We start from the raw sequence: 7,873 nt of genomic DNA, 5'->3' as shown, positions 1-7,873 counted from the left end.
ATTGGAATACTAATAAAACCTCAACCATGTGAAAGCAAACTTTTTATAAACCCAAATCTTTCCCTTTCTAAGTGCCAAATCCATTTGATATTTGACCTATTTTAAGTGGAAATCATTCTTAAATATATTATACAATTTCCTATCTCCTTAAACAGGGCAAATTGATTGCAATAACTTTTTTTGTTTGTTTCAAACAAACTTTGAATTTAAATCATTATTTCATATTCTAAGATAAGAATGACCTCAAGACTTAACTGTTTTCCCTGTTAGTGACTCCTGGCAACTGTTGTTTTCAACTTACTGTAGCATTCCATGGTTTTTTGATTCCCTCTTAGCCACTGAAAGTTTAAATTTTCTTTCAGAGTCCTGAAATTGTGCTTTCAAAGAGTAAAAAATTGTCTCCTTTTTATGACTTTTACTCTACTTTGTACTTAAGAACTATCAGGAAAGTTGAAACTATATAAAACCATGAGTATACAAACAACAGCTAAGGAATCACAGGGCATGGTTATCAATAAAGTGATGAGCTTTCCTGGGTGGATTCTGTAACATTAATTTAGTCTATTCAGAGTCCTACACCATTATTTCAGCTAGGTGAGCTACTGGTTGATCGAGTTCTCTATAAAAAGGTATTGCTATGTTATAACTAACTCAAAATTTAGAAAGGCAGATACTTTATTATTAGTTCCTGGAAAAGAGCTTTAACAGGATGAAGTCAGTTGTTCTTTCCTATAACAATATCTAAAGTAGAAAACAAAATAAAGTCAGAAAAAAAACAGAGCTGGTAGTTGATTTTTTTAAAGTTACTCCTTGGTTGGTAATATAATAAATTCTAAACATGTGGAAGTATAGGATGGAAGTTAAAATAACAGGCCTATATTATAGCCAATCCATGGTGCTGAGATAATAGATGTGTAGATCCACTTACAGTAATATAGTCCCATAACATGAACTCTAAATATGCTATTTCTTTTCATTTTTTTAAAATTTTTTTAATTACTGTTGGCATACAATATTATATTAGCTTCAGGTGTACAACTCAGTGGTTAGCCATTTCTATAACTTATGAAGTGACCACTTTGTAAATGGGTTGTTTTAGCAAAATGCCAATATCAGGGTAGAATCTTATTCAAGTCTGCACTGTGTAATATTAGGAACTGAGTACTGTAAAAACATAATGCTAGGTTTCAAACAGCCAACCACCAGGGAGGTAACCAAATCTGGAGAATGAGGAGTGAAGTTTAAAGTTTATATTATATTCTGCATTTCTATATAGTTTAACATTTTAAACAATATATGTTTATATGTGAATATATATATCTATAATTATTTTTCAGTTAAAATTATTTTGATTATAAGTAAACCACACACACACACACACACACACACACACACACACACACAAACCCAATTCCATTCCAAACAAACAAAATTTTACTTGGTGGGATGACTCAAATATAGTCAAAATTTTTGCTGCTTACTTTACTTTATTTCTAAAATTTATTCAGGTTGAGTAAATAGCTGGTCATCTGGCCAGCTTCACCAAAAAGCTACAACCTTACACTCCCCAGGGAACCACAGGTTCATTCCCTGCAGATCACTGGGGAGAGGAAGATGGGCACATGCCCAGTGAAGCTGAGGTGGTGTAGGGAAGGTGCTTGCCTGACAGTCTAACCTGGGAACAAAGATCATTGGCTAGGAAGGTGGACACCTGTGTTAGCTTGCTAGGGCTGGTAAACAAAATACCACTATCTGGGTGGTTTAAACAAGAGAAATGTATTGTCTCAGTTCTGGAGGCTACAAATCCAAAATCAAGATGTTGGCAGCTTCCTTCTGAGAACTGTGAGGCAAGCATCTGTTTCGGGACTTAGTTCTTGGCTTGTAGATGGTCTTCTGAATGTTCACAAGGTCTTTTCCAAATTCCCCCTTTGGATTAATGACCACCCTAAAGATTTCACTTTACTTTGATTACCTCTGTAAAGATCCTATGTCCACATAAAGTCATATCCAAAGGTCGCAGGGGTTAAGACTTCAATATATAAATTTGGGTGGGTCTCTATTCCACCCAGACCAAGTGTCAAAAATCTATAGCCTTCTTGGAGAGCCGGTCAGACCATTTTCTGAAACTGCTTTTGTTACCATTGTAATTAGCTAGCTAATGTAATAACAGGAAGGAGCAAAGGGGAGAAGAGGCACTGTGAGCCTGGTCGTCTGGCCAGCTTCACCAAAAAGCTACAACCTTACACTCCCCAGGGAACCACAGGTCCATTCCCTGCAGATGACTGGGGAGAGGAAGATGGGCACATTCCCAGTGAAGCTGAGGTGGTGTAGGGAAGGTGCTTGCCTGACAGTCTAACCTGGGAACAAAGATCATTGGCTAGGAAGGTGGACTCCAGTGCAAGCCCATGAAAATTTGGGAATACAAAATCCCCAGACAAAGGATGTCTTTCTCTCTCTTGTCCCTCTTGTTTCATCCCTGCTCCCTTGCTCTCTCTCATCCTCCCTCCATAGCCATGTGGACCCCACAGCCATGGACTGCAGCTGGGAACACAAGCTACCTAGCTGGACTGGACTGTGCTTCAATATGGAATAGAGGCTCTTGACAGTAGCTTTGAGTCTAGCTCTGCTGAAGATGAAATGGGACTTCTTCCTTGGCAGGACAGAGGGAGATGGAACCTTGGAAACTCAGGGGTTTCATTCCACGGAAATCAGACTTTCCATGACAACCCATTCTCCCATGGAGGCCTCCGGAAATTCTGATTCCAGCAGCACCCCAAAACCCCACTTCCACTGACGACAGGTGGGGACATGGATAACACTCTGGGCCCACAGAATTATCCTCCATTCTCTTTCCTCTTGGTGTCTACTCTCAATTCCAGTTAAGGAGGATGGAGCCAGAGCTACTTCTGCCATCCGGCAAGTTATTGTGACAATTCCATATATCTCCTTTTTATTGTTTTCATGAAAGTTTCAAAGGGTAGCTGGAAAACCTTTTTCTATAAAGATAAATTTTCCTGAAAGTTGAGAGTCCTGCCTACACATTTCCTACACAGACAAAACCTAAGGTTATTTTTTTTTTCCTTAGGGAAAACATTATTGCTTGAAAACTCATTTTCTTAGGGCTGGCACAACAGCACATTAAAGCATGTGAAAACCGACACAAGCACATGCTGATGCTGGGATCATCATTTTACCTAATTCTGCATGAGAATTTTTATGATGAAAGTATGCCATGTAGGGCAAAAGTAGGTTTACAGCTGTGAGTACACAAAGCAGAGTTTATTCTTGCATGGTTATTTATTAATTACTAGAGGCCCAATGCACGGAACTTGTGCAAGGGCCTTGACCCTGGCCCCCACCCGGTGCCACCATGGCCCCCGCATGCTGCAGCTTTGCTGTTGTCTTTTCCAACTAAGATATAAGTTCCATTAGGGCAGTGACTTCGTCTCTTTTACTTATTAATGTGTCCCAAAGACCTGGAACTAAGCCTAGTGTGTACCAACTGTGATAGCTTTGTAATAGGTGAAGTTGGCTAGGCTAAATTCTATCTCCCAGAATTCCTTTTCTATTATGTTTTCAGATAGGCTAGGCTACAAAGGATATTCTCTTGTAAGATTTGCAGAATGGAAAGGAGGCAGTTCCTTTCTGTTCTAGGCCCTGTCCTAGGGTCGCTGTCAACATGGGCAAGTTTATGAAGGTGGTGTTGGTCCTGGCCAGATGTTACTCTGGATGCAAAGTGGTCATTGTGAAGAACATTGATGATGGCAACTCAGACCACCCTTACACCACGCTCTGGGGGCCAGAATTGACTGCTGTCTCCACAAAGTAACAGCTGTCATGGGCAGGAAGAAAATAGCCAGAGTCAAAGACCAAGTCTTTTGTGAAAGTTTATAACTACAGTTACCCCATGCCCACAAGATACTCTGTGGATATCCCCTTGGACAAAACCACCATCCAACAAGGACATCTTCAGAGCCTCTGCTATGAAATGCAAGATCAAAAAGAGGCTAAGGTCAAGTTTGAAGAAAGATACAAGACTGGCAAGAACAAATGGTTCTTCTGGTTTAGATACAGCTGCAGGTTTAGGTCTTTTTTGTTTTAGTCATTAAAAATCCAAAAATAGCCCGGCCAGTGTTGCTCAGTGGTTGAGCATAACCAATCAAAGAGTCTCTCTTATCATTGATGTTTCTATCTCTCTTAATAAAATAAATGAAATATATTTTTAAATCCAAAATATAAAGTATTATTTTTTAAAGAAATGTGGTATAGCCAGTATAATTATATGTCATCATATTTACTGATAGATCCAGAAAATAAACTTTTCTAAATTCTTCTTATATTTAGGACTGAATTTTCATAGGTCTAAATATAAAATTTCATTTTTTATAATGTAAATAAATTAAGTAATTTGTAAAATGATGCACCTGGTTGTGCTTTAGAAAAATATTAACATATTGTAGTTAAAAAGTCTTGAAGATCATTTTTTTTTTATTTTAGATACAGATTATTTTGTCCCATCCAAGTGGCTCAGTTAATTGGAAAGTCATCCCATATGCCAAGAGGTAGCCATTTCATCCTGGGTTGGAGTTGGAGTGCATACAGGAAGCAGCCAATGGATGCTTCTCTCTCACATTGTTGTTTCCCTCTCTCTCTCTCTCTCTCTCTCTCTCTCTCTCTCTCTCTCCCTTTCTCTCCCCATCTTTTCTCTCTAAAAATCAATTTAAAAATTGCTTAAAATATATATACATAAATAAATGTAACAAAAACTTTATATGAATGACTATATACATAAATACAGTAATATCTTACTAATTTAGGTAAAAGTCCACCTGAATAACTGGTTACATTATAAATAGTATTGTAAAAATTATTATATTTAAGCTTCATTTTTATTACTTTCACTTACATTGAATAATTCTTAAAAGTTCATAAAAGTTGCCAAGCAGAAAACGTTGAATTCTGTTTTTAGATGTGAATTCTTTGTTATTTCAATTTTATAATTATTTATATTCAAATTATTTCTCTGCTGGTACAGTGTTTTTCAAAGGCCATAGACTTTTTTTTTTTTTTTTTTTTTTTTTTTGTAGGTTAAACATTTATCTAGCTATCTTGTTGGCCATTCTTTGAAAACTCTCTCTTGTAAGTGCAAAGTAAACATCCACCTCTGTGTCTGAGTATCACAAACATAGTCAAAATGAAAGCAGTTTTACTGTAACATGATATTAAGCCCGAAGAGATAAATATATACTGGCAAAAGAGGAAGACGGGCTAAGCATCAACAGCAAAAATGTATAACTCATCAGTTTCAATGACAGAAATGTCGCACAAAACTTTCTGTTTTGAATTGGTTTCGGATTCCCTTAGTTTCGGTTGAGGTTTAAATTGCAGCCTTAAATGATCAAACACCCGTTCCCTTGGCCTGGCTTCCTCCCTTTCGCAGCAACTCGAGCCAGCTTAGACAATTCAGCTTAACCAAAATACAGTCAAACACTTGGAAAACTCTCAACACACCTGGCCTGCATTTGAGCTGTATGACAACCCAGGTTTCAAGCTTCACTGCAGTAATTTGTGGCACAACAGTTAGCTGCATGCATGGGGGAGGGGGTGGGCTGTGTCACCCAAATGTTGAGAATGGTGAGTATGGAGCTCAATGATGTCAGAAATACATGTAACAGAGGAACCTTGCCACATGAAACAACGAGTTAACATGAATAAACACGGAGGGGGAAAGAACCCTGGAAAAGCAATCACAAAACTGCAAAAATGACTCTTTAGGACCGAAAGATTTCATATGGAAACTTTTCTGCAGCTGTGACCATGTGTCTGTATTAACAACAGACCTGTGTTGTTTGGTTTGGGGGTTTGACAGATTGCAGTATCCTGTGCTATCCTCTTGTCTTATGGAAAAATAAAGGGAAATGTAACTCTAGAGATTCTCCATCCTGTATTTTTACACGTTCCCCAATTCTCCTGAGCTCTCCCATAGCGGTAGCCTCAGTGAGAAAGCCTTCAAAGTTCAGCGGCGAAGTCGGAGAGAAAAGTTTGAGCTTGGCCATTGCAGTCAGCCGCTGATGGAAATGAAAGCTGGGCCCTCTGGAAAGCCTGGCTGCGGCGCTGGGGATCATGTGAAACTGGAATGAGTGGTTGGGCTGGAATCGGGAAGAGCTTTCCCAGGCGATTGCCCAGTCTCCTGACCCCGCAATTTCCATAACCGCTTAACCCAACCCTGCTTCTCTGCTTGTTCTCATCCAACACAAATTAATATTTTCGTCAAAACTACTTGTTAAAAGCCTAACTGGTGAAAATGCAGGACTACACCAAGAAGTGAAGCAAAGCGTTTCCTCTCTTCCAGGACAAATGTAAAGTTATAAGAAAAAAACAAAATCACTTCAGAAAGTATTACTTTTCAAAGATGAAATCCTTTTGTTGTTCAGGGAGAAGGATTTAGCATGATTCGGGCAGAAAGAATAATATTGTGAGTACATAACCTGTGGCCCCCTAACACACACACACACACACACACACACACACACACACACACGCGCGACAGCACGAGTACTTTTTTTAAGCATTTGTCTGTAAGTGATAGTGATTCGAGGAGAACTGTAGTCACAGAGTGCATGTCTACCACCTTCTATTCATTATTATTACATGGGGGAAAAGGGGTTCCTGCCTCTTTCCTAGTTCTACTAATGGATATCACCTCTACTTTTTATAGTCAATGTAGGGGTTTGAATGGAAGCCCTGACAAGATGTGTCCATCCTTAAACATGGAATATGTGAATGTGACCTCACTAGGAAAAAGGTCTTTGCAGATGAAATTAAGAAACGCATCTCGAGATAAGATCATCCTGGATTATCCAAGTGGGCCCTAAATGCAATGACAAGTGTCCTGATAAGAGGCAGAAAAGAAGAAAGGCGAATGTAGGCAGAGATTGGAGTGATGCAGCCACAAGCCAAGGGACAGCTGGAAACCCCAGAGTTTCAAAAGGATAAGAAAAATCTCTCCTGGAGCCTCTAGAGTCTAGAGAGAGCACAACCCTGCCAACACCCTGAGTGGAGACATCTGGCCTCCACGTCTGTGAGAGAATGAACTTCTGTTGTTCTAAGCCACATAGTGTGTGGTGATTTGTTACAGCAGCCATGGTAAATGAATGCACTTACCTAAGGTGTTTTTCAGTTGCTGCTCCCTCAATCTCTGTTATTCATTCACTCACTCAGAAAGCAATCAGGCACTGAGCAATGCACAAAAGACACCAAGTTTTTTGTTTGTTTATTTTTTTTAATGTTCTCTAGAACATATACTGCGGTAGAATGACTCAGGCATGTAAACTAAGAAGTGCAATAAAGTATTACTAATGTCATTACACTGTGTGGGCACAAGAAGAAAGTGCCCACTGCTTCCTGGGATGGTCACAAAAGGGTTAAAATAGGAGAGACACATGAAAGTAGAGAAGGTGTTTGCTAGCTAAGCAGATTAAGAATGGGACAGAGGGAATTTGGAAGAGAAAATAGCATATACATAATATGGAGGCATCAAACCATGTAGTCACCATGAGAATTGGATGTTTTTAAGTGTGCCTGGTAAGATTCCAAAGTAGAAAAGGTAGGTAAGGGCCAGATTATAGACAGCCACATTAGCCAAGCTAAAGAGTTTGGAATGCATCCCCTATGATGAATGAGAAGACACAAGGGTTTTACCAGGGCAAGAATATGATCACTCGCCAAAACCGGTTTGGCTCAGTGGATAGAGTATCAGCCTGAGGACCAAAAGGTCCCAGGTTCGATTCCGGTCAAGCGCATGTACCTTGTTGGAGGGTGCATTCCCAGTGGGGGGTGGGGGTGGGGGGCGGGAGGCAGCTGATCGATGTTT

General features: G+C 39.5%; 1 pseudogene; it reads left to right on the top strand.

Moving 5' to 3' along the window:
* The first annotated feature begins 3,679 nt into the window (after nt 1–3,679).
* Nucleotides 3,680–6,140, top strand: LOC118705527 (annotated as a pseudogene).
* Nucleotides 6,141–7,873: the final 1,733 nt, after the last annotated feature.

Source organism: Pipistrellus kuhlii, unplaced genomic scaffold (genome assembly GCF_014108245.1).
Source record: "Pipistrellus kuhlii isolate mPipKuh1 unplaced genomic scaffold, mPipKuh1.p scaffold_m20_p_5, whole genome shotgun sequence".
Taxonomy (NCBI): Eukaryota; Metazoa; Chordata; class Mammalia; order Chiroptera; family Vespertilionidae; genus Pipistrellus; species Pipistrellus kuhlii.
This window is presented reverse-complemented; position numbering and strand designations above follow the sequence as displayed.